The sequence below is a fragment of the Mauremys reevesii genome, linkage group 11 (assembly GCF_016161935.1).
Source record: "Mauremys reevesii isolate NIE-2019 linkage group 11, ASM1616193v1, whole genome shotgun sequence".
NCBI lineage: Eukaryota > Metazoa > Chordata > Testudines > Geoemydidae > Mauremys > Mauremys reevesii.
The window spans coordinates 28,359,645-28,375,714 of NC_052633.1; the positions used below are offsets into that span (position 1 = coordinate 28,359,645).

The following is a 16,070-nucleotide window of genomic DNA, read 5'->3' on the forward strand; positions in this document are numbered from 1 at the left end:
CTGCTTTCTCACTCCCCTCCATTCCCATGCCTTTTCCTCTCAGTATCCCTGCCTTCTATTGACTGACACTCCTGGTCTCTTTCTCATCTGCATTCCTCCTGTGACTGGTCCCTCCCCATTTCATTCCCTCTTATCCCTTCCTGCCTCCATCTGTCCACCTCCCTTCCCTCTCCATCTCCTCCACAAACTCTTCTTTCTTTCCCTAGGGAGATGTCTTACTCCCTTCCTCTCCCTTACTACCATCCAGATCTCTCTCCTCTGTCAGCCATGAAGTTCCTCTCCTCTTGCTTCCCTCTTGTCTGCTCTAATACACAAAGCAGTGCACTGGTTTTCAGGTACACAGTGTCACTTGCAGACTGTGCTGCTAACTTCAGAGGATGGGTTTTGTAGGAAGGAGCCAAAATCTTCTGGGCTGGTTGAATGAGGAGCTACCACCTGAATCCTGCCTTTGCTGCTCTTTGTGTTTTTCATAGGAGCCTAAGTTTCATTGAAAGTCAATAGGCCTTAGACGCCTAGTGCCCAAGTCACTTCCAAAAATTAGACTTTTGAAAAATTTACCTTCATCCTTTAGCTCAAGTGGTGCAGAAACTCATGCTCTTAGTGCTGAGGAGCTTGGCCTCAAATCCCATTGTTGCAAGCAAATAGCATCAAACAGAATTGAATATATTATATTAAATAGAATATATTCAGAACTGTCCACAAGTCATCAGATGTTGTAGGAAGCTACAAAGGCTGGAGCAGGTGATTTTGATTCAACAGTAACAGTAACATTACAGATTTACATCTGAATCCCCTTGGGCTCACACTAAAGTAGGATTCAAGAACAGTTGTATTATTTTTTTAAGTGACGGCACTGATACAATGCAAGCTCTTCCTGCAGTCACGATCTTTACTGATGACAGCTAAATGCAGATGCAACCTGGAAGCATTTATCAAACATAAACAATAAGGCAAACGTAAGGTCATTAATTTTTTTTGTAGTGGCAATGGGGTTTATTGCTATAATCTTTCATTAGGACTTTAAGCACGAATAATAGCATTGATCAAGGACCTAAGTGTCGTAGGTGCCTGGCAAATTTCCAAGTCAAGTGAGATCCTGATCAGAGCATCAGTAGTGTTCCTGTGCCCTGCAGAAGAGTGCTTCTTTGTGGTTGAGCAGGAGCTCCCAGTCTCCATAAAAATCAGCTGTTCTCATCTGATGGCAGATACTACTTCTCTTCTTGGCTAAGAACAGTTGAGAGGCCGGATGAACTGAGTGAACATGTGGCTAAGGGAGGGAAACCCTCCCCCCCTTTGGACCATGATAAGCTCTAGTTGGAAAGATGTTGATGTGGGATGCTTCTTTGCTTAAGAAGGAGTGAGAATTTTCAGATTATTATTTGGGCTACCATGAACATGGTACTGGGGCTACTATCTGGACGGGGCATTCTTGATGTGTTATTTCAGGGTGGAAGTTAAGTTATTCTGAGGGTACGTCTACACTATGGGATTATTCCGATTTTACATAAACCGGTTTAGCAAAACAGATTGTATAAAATCAAGTGCGCGCGGCCACACTAAACACAATAAATCGGTGGTGTGCATCCACGGTCCGAGGCTAGCGTCGACTTCTGGAGCGTTGCACTGTGGGTAGCTATTCCGTAGCTATCCCATAGTTCCCGCAGCCTCCCTTGCCCCTTGGAATTTCCGGGTTGAGATCCCAGTGCCTGATGGGGCAAAAATCATTGTCGTGGGTGGTTCTGGGTAAATGTTGTCAGTCACTCCTTCCTCTGGGAAAGCAACGGCAGACAAGCATTTCGCACCTTTTTTCCCTGGATTGCCCTGGCAGATGCCATAGCAATCATGGAGCCTGTTTTGCCTTTTGTGACTGTCACCATATGTGTACTAGATGCCGTTGACAGAGGCGATTCAGCAGCGCTACACAGCAGCATGCTTTTGCTTTTGCATGACAGCAGAGATGGTTACCAGCCATACTGTACCATCTACCATACCATAACTTGGTAATAAGATGATCATGGTTACCAGCCCTTTTGCACTGCACCATTTGCTGCTGTCATAAGTGCCCCTGGCTGAGATCAGCCAGGGGCGCAAAAGCCAAAATTGGGAATGACTCCCTGAGTCAATCCCTCCTTTTTGGTATCTAAAAATAGAATCAGTCCTGCCTAGAATATGGGCAAGTGTACTAGAGAACCAGTGTTTCATAGAACCAGAGAGCACAGCTGCTCTGTGTCAGATCCAGCAGAAATTATGAGCTGTATGCTATTCACAGGGGGTGCTCCTGCAACAACCCCACCTGTTGATTCTGTTCTTCCCCCAGCCTTCCTGGGCTACCGTAGCAGTGTCCCCCCACTTGTGTGATGAAGTAATAAAGAATGCAGGAATAAGACACAGTGACTTGTTAGTGAGAAATGAGTGGAAGGCAGCCTCCAGCTGCTATGATAGTCCAGACAGGACATTAAGCAGTGTGGAGGAGAGGAGCCCAGCATCCCGCTGCTAGTCCAGGGACAATTGAATCTTTTCTTTACACATGAAGGGCGGGGGCTGATGGAGCTCAGCCCCCTGTTGCTATGATGAAGACGGTTACCAGCCATACTGCACTATCTACCAGGAAAAATCAGGAGCTTTTTATACAGGTGCCCATGATTGACCTCACTGAATGCTAGTCAGCATGGTTACCAGTGCTTTTGCACTGCCCCATGTCCCTATAGGCTGCTGATGATGATGGATATCAGCCATATTGTACCATCAGCCACCCATGGTGGGGGGGGGGAGTGAGGATGTTGGTGTTGACTGCTGCAGCATCGCGTCTATCTGCAGCATTCAGTAAAGATAGGGTGACATGTAAAAGAGTCAAGAGAGGATTGTTTTCCCTTTCACTTCTGGGGGTGGGTGGGGGGGTGCGTAAATTGCCGAGCTATGCCCTGAACCACCGCGGACACTGTGTTTGACCCTAGAAGCATTTGGAGCTCAGCCAAGAATGCAAATGCTTTTCGGAGACTGCAGGCACTGTGGGATTGCTTGAGTCCTCCAGTCCCAGCTCCAGTCCCCCCTCCATGAGCGTCCATTTGATTCTTTGGCTTTCCGTTACGCTTGTCACGCAGCAGTGCGCTGAGTCCCTGCTATGGCGTCTATGTGGAGATTTTTTAAAAATGATTTTGAATTTCGTCTTCTGTAACGGAGCGCTGATAGAACAGATTTGCCTGCCCTTACTGTGATCACATCCGCATGGTCCATGCTGGAGCTCTTTTTTTATTTTGATTTCGGACTGCATCGCCACCCGTGCTGATCGGAGCTCCACGCTGGGCAAACAGGAAATATTCAAAAGTTCGCGGGGCTTTTCCTGTCTACCTGGCCACTGCATCCGAGTTCAGATTGCTGTCCAGAGTGGTCAGTGGTGCACTGTGGGATACCACCCGGAGGTCAATACCGTCGATCTGCGGCCACTAACCCTAATCCGATATGGTAATTCCGATACTAGCGCTACTCCTCTCGTTAGGGAGGAGTTCAGAAACCGGTTTAAAGAGCCCTTTATATCGATATAAAGGGCCTCTTAGTGTGGACGGGTGTGGCGTTAAATCGGTTTTACGCTCCTTAAACCGGTTTAAACGCGTAGTGTAGACCAGGCCTCAGTCTTAAATTGATTTTTACAGATAGCTACATCATTTCATGAGCTGGTTATTATCTCCACCTCTCCCAGCTCAGTAGCTCCTTTTCTCCCCAGTTTTACTTTTCCTAGTGAAACCTATGCACTGAGCATCAGGAATGTCACAGCATCAGGGATGTTCAACCTCTGTTACTGTACATTGCTCTGTCCATTGTCTGTTAGATGTGCCTACTTTCATCAGATACCACCAGCCCTCCCCCCGACCAGGCTCTCCCCACTTAGGCATCTCGTTGACTGAATTTAAAGCTACCTGAGCCCTACCTCACAAAATCCCTGAAATAAAACAAAAAAGTAAAGCAATTGCTTGAATTCTCTCGTCTCACCGAAGAAATCCAAGATGGCCACTTTGCTTTAGTTTTAAACAGCTCTTTTGAGCATTACATAAAGCTAAAGAAGTTTTTTTGTTCCAAGCTTCTAAAATGGCTGCCTGGATTCCCATATCTGACATTGTAGAAGCCAGTTCTGTCAGGACATTGCAGCCAGTCAGAGGGGGGGAAACTGGTATTCTCTTAGCTAATTGCTGAATGTTTCCATAAGAAATGTTTTCTGTACTTTGATAAATGAGCTCATTCATAATTGGTTGTTAATAAAAAAACCAAAACAAAACATTTGCCACGGGGAAATGGTGAACTTGTTGCTTTCTCAGAAGATGACTGGTTGACAACATTTCCTCGCTAGGCGACAGTTAAACTGTGTTTTAAAATCAAGAAGAGTAGCATTCTGTAAGGAAAATCATCCTACAGTATTACTAATGACTCATGCAAAGGGGCTCAGGGATGCCTCTGTTGAGTGCTCCTGAGGTCAAGCAGGTGGGTCACTGTCTGACGTGTGTGCGTGCGTGCATGCGCTGTCTGGAGGAACAATGCCCAAATGAGGAACACCCCCCCACCCCCCCAGCACCAGGGAGAGCAGAGTGAGGAGCAGATCTTGCTATACTCATTAAAAGGAGTAGCAAGATCTGCCCCACAGCACAGCCTGGGAGGCATAGAGAGCAGAGGCATACTCACCCCATCTTTGTACCCCCTGTCTCTGTGGCTAAAGTATCTGCTTCCTATGCCACCTTGCTCTGAGAAGGCAATGGGCCCTTTCTCTTACTCTAGTTCACTTATCCATAACTAAAGAACATCATGCTGGTGAGTATGTGTGCGCCATTGTGAGTGTATAAATGTGTACATATTTATGCATGAGCATATATACATACAGGCACACACATTTATATATATAAAATATAAAATTAAGCATTTTAAAATGTCTTTGTTGACTTCACCTTTTTAAGGTTGAGATTTTCACCTCCAAATATCCCTATTTGTCTGCTTTTTGCAAACTGCAGCTTGTCTTTAACTACAATTGCTCAAGAATATCACTTTCATATTCTCCAGGAAGGTAAGTGCAAGGATTCACATTTTCACAGTTCTGGGTTTTCTCAAATCTTATTACATCAACATTATTTTGTTACTTTCTTCTCAGAAATGTATAAGGCCTGCTCCCGTTCCTATTGAACTTAATGGTACAGCTCCAGTGGGGAGCAGGATAGGGCCCATAGTTAGCATAGCTTACCACTGTTGGTGGAAAAATCCCTGTTTTCAAGTCCGCTATTCTCAACAGCTATCACAAAATAGGACCTTGTCTCAAAGCACAATTTTTCATAATTAGTAAAACATAGTTTTCATTTTTTTCCTCCATGAAATTAAATTGTATCAATGAAAATCAAAGGAATTTCAATTGTCATATAAAATGATTGAGATAATTTAATGGTAATAAATAAACCTGATTTTACTAAACAGTCTTGTAATATTGTCATTCTTTTATTTTACAGCAGATGGCATGATTTAACAGAAAGAAGAATAGAATACACAGACATCTGGCTATAATTACTTTTGTACTTGTTTCTAACTTTCTGGATTTCATTAAATCAGTTAAGAAATAAGCTGAAAGTACTGCAGAACAAATCTTTCAGGCTTTTGGCAGAATGAAAGTATTAAATAGGTTTTCCAGAGGAAAATTACATCTGGGTTGATTTAGCCTGTTCAGGACACCCCCTCGATACTCAGATGTAGATCTGTGTGTCAGCATGCTATGACATAATGCATCATCCATTACACATAAAGACTAAAAGACTGCTCCAGAATAGTCTGGAAAGCTGATCTGTGCTAAAACATTCACAAGCGATACATAAAAATAATGGGGGTATAAAAAAGGCTGACTCGTCTAGTTCTAAACTTGTGGCTAAAATAGTCAAATATTTGCCTTAACCAAATATTCTTGCTGGTTCCTACTTGTATATATAAAGACTAAGATTTCATAAAGTATCAAGAACAAATAGCTAATACCAAACCTGATCCCAGTTCTCAAAGTACTAGTTGTAATGGCTTTAAACAACTTCAGTTCTTTGAGAATGATTTGCCAGCATTTGTGTAAATAAATAATAAATCTTTGAACATCTGCAAGACATTTTACAAAATATAAATAGTTTTCTGTTGTAAAATTTATGTACTTTCAGAGTTTTTGTACAACATTTCCTAAGTGTTCAGATCTTAAAGATTTCCTAAAGGCAGGCTTTCCCCCAGCACTGAAATCACAACAACATGTTATCCTGTCTCATACATTGGTTCTGAGTTGGAGTCCAAAATTCCTATTTGCTAACCAGGCTAGCAGCAGAGTGGAGGCAGAATAGGCAGTGTTGACAGGAAATACTTCATGTTGCTCTGAAAGGACCCAATCTGGCTGATATATGGATGGGTTCAGATAACTGCAGTAGGAAAGCATATCTGGACATCCTCTTATGGAGGGATGACAGCTGTGACATGGGATATAATCCTGATTTCACTGAGATAAATGGGAATTTTGTTATTGAATTCAATGGCCTGAGAAACTGGCCTGCCATATCGTCATTTTTTGTTTTTTGCTTGCTCATACACCATGATCCTCAGCTAATCACATATACATGAAAGGGGGGAAAGATCTACATTTATTCTCCAAAATCACAAACCTTCTCCTCTTTGGATGAAGTGAAATCTCCAGTAGCTGCATTAGTAGCAGGATTTATAACTTGTTTTCAGACCAGCCACTAGAGGGTGAGAAAACCAAGAATATCTGACAGGTGTGATTCCATCCATCCAAGTTCAACCCCAGGTTCCCCTATAGGCTTAAACACGAGCTGCTGACCTGAGTGAAAAGCTGAGTTGCTGTGTAATCACAGATGTTTTAACCAGAGGTAGCTAATGTGGGTCAGTAAACCCAAGTTAAGAACACACACATTTTTTTTGTGCAGTGAAGATATACTTGTAGAGGGCACTCATCCATGTACACAAAAGCCAGTATCTTACATAAGGGCTTTCAATTGTGGGTGGGGAAACTCAATTGAAAAAGTCTATTCTGTTAGGGTCTGACCAAAGCTGATTGAAGTCAATGAGAACCTTTCTTACTCCTTTAAGGGGAGCTATACTGAGGCCATAAAGTGGGAAAGATTTTCATAGCACCTAGGGGATTTAGGGGTACAAGACCCATTGACTTTCAATGGGACATTTACTCCTAAATTCCTTGGACCTGATCGAAACCCCACTGAAGTCAAGGAGAGTCTTTCCAATGACTTCAACGGACTTTGGGTCAGGGCCCTCAGATGCTTTTGAAATCTCCCCTTAAGTGTTTGTAATCTATGTTTTCTTATTTCTCACCTATTTTGGGACACTAAACCTAAATCGAATCTACACACTATTTAAAGTAGCTAATTCTAACAGTGCTTTTATAATTCTTTTTACATGCTCTATTTATTAGGTATTTCCTCAATGTAAAACAACGTTGATTGAAAATGTGGATAAAGTAGAAAGAAAAGAAGTTGTTTAATACAGAGGGAAGATTTTGTAGTTCCTCTATGTTCTGGAATAGATTTATGGGAACATTAACAAGTTTTACCATCCCAGCTTTTGAAACAGCATTCCTTTCCACTTACTGAACAAAAAAGCAGAATGCCAAAATGCCTACCTTGTAGCAAATGGTATGGACTCTCTGACTGTTATGATGATGATGTTTATAAGAAAAGCAAACATGATCATTCCATACTAAGATCAGTAATGGAAACAAATGGGCTCTCATAATGAACTCATTAGCTTGCTGGGCCAAAAATGTAAGCTGTTTTGAACTTTGTGCAATTAGATAAGTGCTAAGTACAGGAGAAGTCTGAAACACTTTCTGCTTCATAGGACTTATAACTAGAGATGGAGAAATAAGCAGAGAAATATTTTAACTAGATGAGATTTTTTTTAAAAAGAGCTACAGACATTGTCTCAACTTTAATTGCCCTCAAATGGTCATCTTCTATAACTAATTTAATCCATTTGGATAAGCCATGTTTCTCCCAAGTATACAAGTGGACATGCTATAAACAGTTGCAGTGGATATGTACTTCATAGAGGGGAATGTTTAAAGCATAGGGTTGGGAGTTAGGAGTTGTAGATTCTGCCACAAAATGTCTGTGTGACCTTGGGCAATTCACTTAGGCTGGGATTTTTGAAGGGGCTAGGAGGTTAGCATTTCTTTGAACTCTGGAGGATGTGAAATCAGTTTTTGTTGTGAAAAGAATCCCAGTAGGGAAGAGTAAGAAGGAGATCTGCAAACCATCTATAGACAGGAGACAGCACATATCCCTGGCCACGTCACTGTGAGTAGAAGTTATGTGGGAGTTACCCTGCAAAACACTGTTTCAGCTCAGAGAAACAGGTGAGACAGATGGTTGGGATTGGAAAAGGGGGAAAATATGGATAGTTGCTTGCCAGCTTTTTCCCTCTCCCCCCTTCTTTGCTGGTCAAGGATGATTCTTCCTCCCAGAGAGGTCCAGGATTAGGTCATTTTCAAGCATTTCGATAGTTAAGCGCCAGGAATTGCATACACACTTAATCAGAGGAGTAATTTCTAAGAGTGCAAAAGAGATGCTGTTTTCAGAAAACTGATCTAAGTTGATGATATAAATAGTAATTTTCCATTGTTTTTCATATTGTACCAGTTACTCATTAATTTAGGATCAGACTGTTCCATCCTCACATACACTGAGCAGTACTTTAATTCTGTAAGAGGTCCCATCGGCTTCAATTGGAGTTTTCACAGAGTAAGGTACAACTTAATATGAGTAAGTATGGCAGAAACTGGTCCTAAATTAATGATTAGCTGGCATAGTATATGGGGGGAAACCCAACCCTCCAATACATAAAGTTGTTATTTATAAGAAATTCTATCATCTATTAACTGTGATTCTACAAGCATGTAGCCTGAAGGAGGACTGCAGGCCTACAACTGGTATTTCTCTTCCCTTTCTCTCAGCTAGTAAGGATAATTACATCAAGAAAACATCTGCTTGATGACTAAAGAGTCCATCTGTGCCTGCCCATTATTCCACACCTAAAGGAATAATATTCTTTTTTACAACACAGTCATGATTTCTAGAGCAATAAGTTCTGATGTCATCTTTAGTTCAGCTTACTAGTGAACATTATTAGTTGATTTAGGTCCAGGTCATCCTCATGCAAGAGAACCCCACATACAGACTAGGAAAATCAATGAGGTTCATTGATTCCTTAGAGAATCCCATTGGAACAGGAGGGAGGGTGTGGGAAAGGGGCTAATTTCTCGAAGCACACAGTTGTCTTGAGATCCGGGGTGTGGGGGGAGACACCCACACAAAGCCTGGACAACTGGATGGAGGGCCAGTGCCTTCCCATTACTTTCTGGAATTTTCCAAAATGGTTCTGTTTAGACCTGTGCTGATGGATCTCCTGCCAGCTGCTGTCCTAGCCCCTCACCCCACAACCGAGGTGCACAGTGAGGAGGGGGAGTAGTACAAAATAGTGCTAATAATGCTGCTATGCCCTCATGAGTTTGAGATGGGACCTTACCTCAGTGAGAAGATTCACACAGCACCTCACTTCCATGACAATGCACAGTGGTGACCAAAGGACATCTATTTGATCAGTGGAAAGAATTGCACGTCATGGAGCTAACGGTCTACCTTTTGAGATCCACGCCATCTGTCTCTTCTCCCTTTCACATGACTTGATGGAAGAATCAGGCCCTTAATCAGTGCAAATGTTTGCAGTTTAAGCTATTGTTACTCTTTTCTTCTCTCTCTACTATGAGTTTCCAAGTGCTGTGATATACCTTTTGTTTGTTAGAAACTCCATTATTGGCACTTCCATTATTATTGGCACTTCCATTACCTTTTGCAGTTGTGTTTGGATTAAGAATAGTAAATCTTGTTCTTTGTATTAAGTAGACTAATGATATCGTTTGTCTCAGTGATAATGTGGTTTAAAACAATTGTGTCTACATCACTGTATTTAATCTAGCCTTTTTATGTGATCCAGTCATTATTGCATTTTAACATTCATAGGTGATGTTACTAATAAAATATCTGATGTTTCTTTCAGCTATGTATGCAAGACAAGGTATCATTCTGAAATAAGGACTATATTCTGTCTGTGATTTTTACACAACAGCCTCACTGGTTTCAATTGGTGTTCAACACATGGAATGAACACATCGCAAAATTTTCCACTCATTTCTGAACTAATAATGGGGTAAGCACAAAGATCACACTGTGCCTTCATTCATAAAGTGAGCATTTCAAACAATAAAACGTATTTAATAAAAAGCTACTGATTTTGATATAGGCTAAATACAGCAAACCATTTTTTTACTAAGTTGGTCACAGAATTATGTTATCTATTCTTCTGAATTTCCTATGTCATTCTGATGAAAGGAATTAATGAATACAAGGATTGGTTGGGTGTTATGCTAAGCTATGCTAATGACTATCCTTGGACATCATTAACTGCTAAATAGTGACTCTTCTGAGGCAGAGCTGTAACTGGGGAGAAGGTGTGGAATGTGTGCTGGAGGAGCTGAATGAGGAGGATCTTGCAGAGTTTTCCTCCTTAGGGCCCTGTATGAATGGATTTAAGACAGAGGCTAATATTAATATTCTTGTCTTTATAGCAGAAATGGGCCAGGTTACAGACAGGCACTACAAATATCCCCTAATTTATTATGCTTTGATATAATCCCTAAACTGATCATCATTCATCCATGGATAGCTGTGAATATAGTCCTGATAGTCAAGATAAGTCTTTGAAGTCATCAGATCAGATCCCAAGGGACTGATCCTGGACAGTCTTGAGTGCCCTGAACGCCTTTTTACTTCAGTGGAAATTGAGGGCCCTCAGAACCATGGAGATCAAGTCCTTAAATAAAAGCTATTGATTGCATGAGAACAAGAAGCACAGTGGATAAGAATGATATTCTACTTCCATATGTTGAATTTCTTATGTGATTTTGTCAAATGATCCTGTGTGACCTTTGGTGTCAGTGACTTAAAGAGCAGGCTGAAATCACTTGATTTTCAGTCATACAATCATGGCATTGGAACAGATTCTCAATGCTTGGCCTGCGTTCTAAAACAAACTGAAACTGACACAAGCTCAAAGCCCTGATGTGACTGCAACTGATTTTATGGATCAGCTTTTGGCCTAACATATAGTTAGCCCTGGTACTAGTTAAAAACAAAAATATGCTAATTGTAATGATGAACTTGTTGTAGGCTGGTGAATAAATAGGATGCTTTTTATGGGGGGGAGGGGGAGAGAAGGGGGAGATAGAGGAGGAGGAAACATCAAAATATACCAAACTTCTTTTCACCCTCCTACCCTAAAGATCATTTTAGAGTCCCTCTGATAATACACATATACAGATTTGAAATTAATTGTTGGCCAAATCCTGAAGACTTGAATAGAAGTTTTGTGTGAGGACTAAAAGAGTTGACCTACCCATACCAGTTTCCAAAATCCATTTTTTTCCATACCATCCCAGTTGCATATCCTCTCCATGCACTAAACTTTAAAGTTAATGAAAGTTAACATTCAGAGTCCCTAACAAAACAGGTCAGTTTGACCTCTTAGTATGTATTAGGCTGGTAGAAAGTCTTTCTACAGATGAACAATAGGCAGGTGCACATAATTACTAAGAATAATTAAACCGATCGGATTATTTCAGAAGCTCCCTCTGCCAAAATAAAATAAAATAGAAAATAAAGAATCTTAACCTCAAATTCAAACCCACCTGTTCTTGGGCACTTCAAAAAGCTCTGGTAACTTCAAAAATGTATTTCATTACCATGTAACTCTGTACCTAGGGACCACAAATGGATGGGCCATAATTCTGCAAGGAAGCCTGTTCTTGTGATTTCTTACCGGTCTACAAGCAGGAAGTACTGGAAAGATTTCTTCTTGGGGGTTGGGGAGAGAGGCCTCAGCTCCCACTGAGTTCAAGGAGCACTAAGAGGCTAGAAGGACAGGGCCCAATGATTACACTTTAAAAGCTTAAACTTGAACTTGTGAAACAGAACAAATATTGTAGAAGCAGCAAAGAATCCTGTGGCACCTTATAGACTAACAGAAGTTTACAAAAACTTAAAAGTTAACAAAAACTTCTGTTAGTCTATAAGGTGCCACAGGATTCTTTGCTGCTTCTACAGAACCAGACTAACACGGCTACCCCTCTGATACAGAACAAATATTATTTCTGATTTTTTGTTGATTAGCTTTGCTGGTCATAATTAAGCAATTTCTATCAGGTAATTAAAATCCAAAATGAGGCATGGAAAATTATGTTTTCTAACCAAATGAGAGAGCTAAATATTTTATTTAGTGACTTTTTCTAAGATCTGCCTGGAAGAACCTAGCTTGGTTCAATGCTTTTTTCAAGAGATGTCAGCAGATGGGAAATGTTCCAGTGCTATGCAGTACATATGGTAACACAATTTACATTTTCAGATACAATGGGCAAATTCAGTCCTAGTGTAACTCCACTGACTTCAGTGAAGTATATCAGAGATGAATAAAGCAGCACAGGTCTGCACTAACATAACTCCCTGTGCATTTTCATTGAATTCAATGAATTGGCACGGGTCGTAAATCAGTGGAGAATTTGGCCTTTGGACTTTATATTAAAATGATGTATTAAAAAGAGATCTAGCCACTGTCCATAGAAAGGAATCATATCCATGACTGCAAATAAATTACAAGTATCTGTAAGACTTCAGAAATGGAACAGATCAGTCAACCATGTGATTCTGTATGAAGAGGACAGTGTCATTCTGTCCTCATTCGTAAAACAATTTGTGTTCATTCACCTGCCTCCATACATATTTTGGACTCTTAGTGGATATGTATGGCAGTGTTTAGAGTTTTCCCTTGAATCTCTTCTAGTCAAGATTAAATAGCTAGCTGTAAAACTCTGTTTTGGTTACACTATTATGTCAAAATTATAAAGTTAACAAAGCAAACCATTGTAGCTGTTTTATTACAGTTGGCAAAGGCATTTCCAATTTTTGAACCATCTGTTAACTATAAATTTACTACATTGTTTTTCAGCCTCTGGCTTCAAGTATTTCAAATCCTTTTTCTTAACTAATACCTGTCCTAACGTTAGTAAGAGAGTACAGTGCAGAAAGCCTGGTACTGCTAGTGAGTACTGGTGTCTAAAGTGGGCATAAGCATTGTTGCTGACCTCAATCCCCCTACAGTTAAGGATGTTAGAAAAATGTGAATTCAAGGGCTGGGACTGTGAAAACTGGAAAAGTGAAGATGTTGCATAGAAACAAGCCTATAGCAACATTATTTTCTTCAGCCAACCTAACCTGAAAAGATGCAGCTGGATTTAAATTTCTCCATATAGATTATTTGATTCTTACTAAGAAGAGGGATATTATACAGAGGACCACCCTGGCAGCATCCAAAAGGACAGCAGGGTGAGAGTACTGTGCATAGATATTACAAACATCTGAGCTGATTTTCAATTACTGTGCTCAAAGATCTGTAATTCCCACTACAACAGCCTTCTTGTTTCCTTTCAAGTGAACATCCTTCCATGAAACAACTGGCATGTAATCATGGTGAGTCTGTACAGAACCCAAGCAGGAAATCCCAACATAGATTGATAGACAAATAGTCAAAAAGAACCTCTCACTACCATCAGAGTGATTCTGAAAGAGCACAATGGCTGTGTTCACATGCACATAGTTCAAGGAAAACACGGGCAGTGTAGTTCATTGTTTCTTTGATGTTCATTGTAATAGCTACATTGAACTGCAAAGTAACAATGAAGCATCCCTCCTATATTTTTCATTAACTGTGTGCAAGTGAACAATTGTTTCTGTTATGTTTGTTTGAAAGAAGAGCTGCAATTTTGTTCACACATCTCTGTCAAAGAGAAAACATCGGGAAGAAAAAAATAGATGATGAAAACCAGAGATAGTCACAAGAGAGGGCCCGATAATTCACCCACTGGTCAACAAGACTTTGACTTCAGTGGGAGCAAGTTATGGCTCAAAGTGGAAGACAAAACCAGTGTTGCTAGGAGCTTCAATATTGCATTACCATGGAATGTAGCTTCCATCCACAACTCAGTCCTTAATATCTACTATTGAAAATAGGCGTCCATTCTCCCCTGTGATACCATGTTGCACTAGACTGCTGGAAGATACTGAACCTAAAGCTGGCATAGGTGGAAATATCACTCCAAGGAAGAGGGAATCATCTGATAACACAGAATCAGAGTAGTAGCATCTACTGCATCTACAACATCCTCCAGCTGCTGATGTAGTGAACACTGAGGGGGAAAGGCAACAGTGCGGGGGCTGCCTCTAGAGTGGTGATCTCCAGCTGCAAAATTGGTCTCTTGGGGCTGTTGGCAGTTTGATGCACACAGCCAGCTCAGGCCTTAAAGCTACATTTGCATCCCACTTTGCAGGTTGTGCTGTGTGCGCGTTTGGCCATAATGAAGGATCTAAGCCTTAGTGTACACTTGCCTTCAAAGTAGGAGGCTGCATTCTACCTTAAAATAAACATCATTACTTTAAAGTAATAGTCGTAGGTTGTTTAATGCCTTGTGTGTGATTCAGTTCCCTGGCAAATATCTCTTCACAGAGCATTTGTGTGAAACAAAGTAAGTAAAAAGTGCTGGTATTATTACAGTGCATGTCATTTTCAGTCTCATTCTTATATTTCATTTATAAAACTACAGCACTTGAGAAAAATCATGGAAAATGGAAGTGGTTTCTTAGCTAATCTGAAAAGAATCTCCTCTGATGTATTTTCACTGAACACGGCCAGGAATCCCAGCGTCTGAAGTTTACCCTAACTAAACTTAACAAACGATTGTTGTTTGACTGGTTATATCATGTTTTCCATTGTCATTTTGACATGAAACAGGCAATGTTTCCAGCTCTGGAAACTTAGACACAGCAGGATTAGTACTGAAATAAAAAAAAGGAGTGGAGGAGGGAGAGGGGATTTTGTTTTAAGTGAGAAGAGTTATGAAGTGAAGATAGATGTTCTTATGAAACACTGTTTGTGGAAAAATAATCATTGTTCTAAAAGATAAATGAGTATTTGGTCTCATGTACTGTAGCCTAAGGACTGCTCTAACTTATGTTCTTGCTGCAGTCTCCCTTTATGCACCATCCAGCATCCAAGAAAGGCAGACCAAGGGCTCATTTCTGGGAACTATTTCCATTCCCTTTACAATGTCAATGACACAAAGGAGACATACACAGAGGAAAATTAACCCCTAAACATTAAAAACATGTCTAAAAACTGGAGTCTCCTTCTACCAAACCAGGCAGCTTCTGATCCTGGACCACATGAAAGGACAGCCAGAAAACTCTGCGAGGATCCCCCCACAGTGTTTCCAGGGAAACAGAGCCTCATGTGCCTTGCTCCCATCCCCTCTAGTAGCATGGTCCCTGAAGGAGAGGTGTGGTCTGTCACCTTGGGGCTGCTCCGTGGCAGAATACAGAGAGGATACCATGGGTATTAGTGCTCCCTTAAGTAGCGTTAATTCCAGTGAGAATTCTGGATGGAAATCCTGGGTTAAGCATGGAATGGAGTTGTGAAGAGTGCCTGTGGTCCCCTGTTTAAGCTCCTCTGACAGTAACCATGCCCACAAAACCCTTCAGAACTCTTGCACAAACAGCCAACCTAAGTATTTCTCTATAGTTCTGGTAATGGGTACAGTATCTGAGAAATAGCATCTCCCCCCACTCCCTAAGAAGGATTTCACACATGTTAAGTCCCTTTCATTTGTGTCAATGGAAGGGAGTATGCTGACTACTGTATACCAACAAACAATAATTGTGCTTAACCTTAGCGGGTGGGGGAATGGGGCAAATTTGGAAGTCTTTAAAGAATGTTTCATTCTTTATTCTGGCAAAAGACTCACTGGACAATGAGAGTTTTGCTTGAGTAAAATTTGCATAGCTATTCAGCAGGATTTCTAGATTTACTCCATGCACTATATAATTCAACTCCATATTTGATCGTCAGGAATGTTTTGTATAGGGTATATTATTACTATGACAAAT

The 16,070-nt window shown here is 40.9% G+C and overlaps 1 protein-coding gene across 1 annotated transcript in view; it reads right to left on the bottom strand.

Annotated features, from left to right (window-relative positions):
• Positions 1–16,070, bottom strand: part of COL3A1 (collagen type III alpha 1 chain) — a 75,028-nt gene that overhangs the window by 51,976 nt on the left and 6,982 nt on the right. The window lies entirely within an intron of this gene.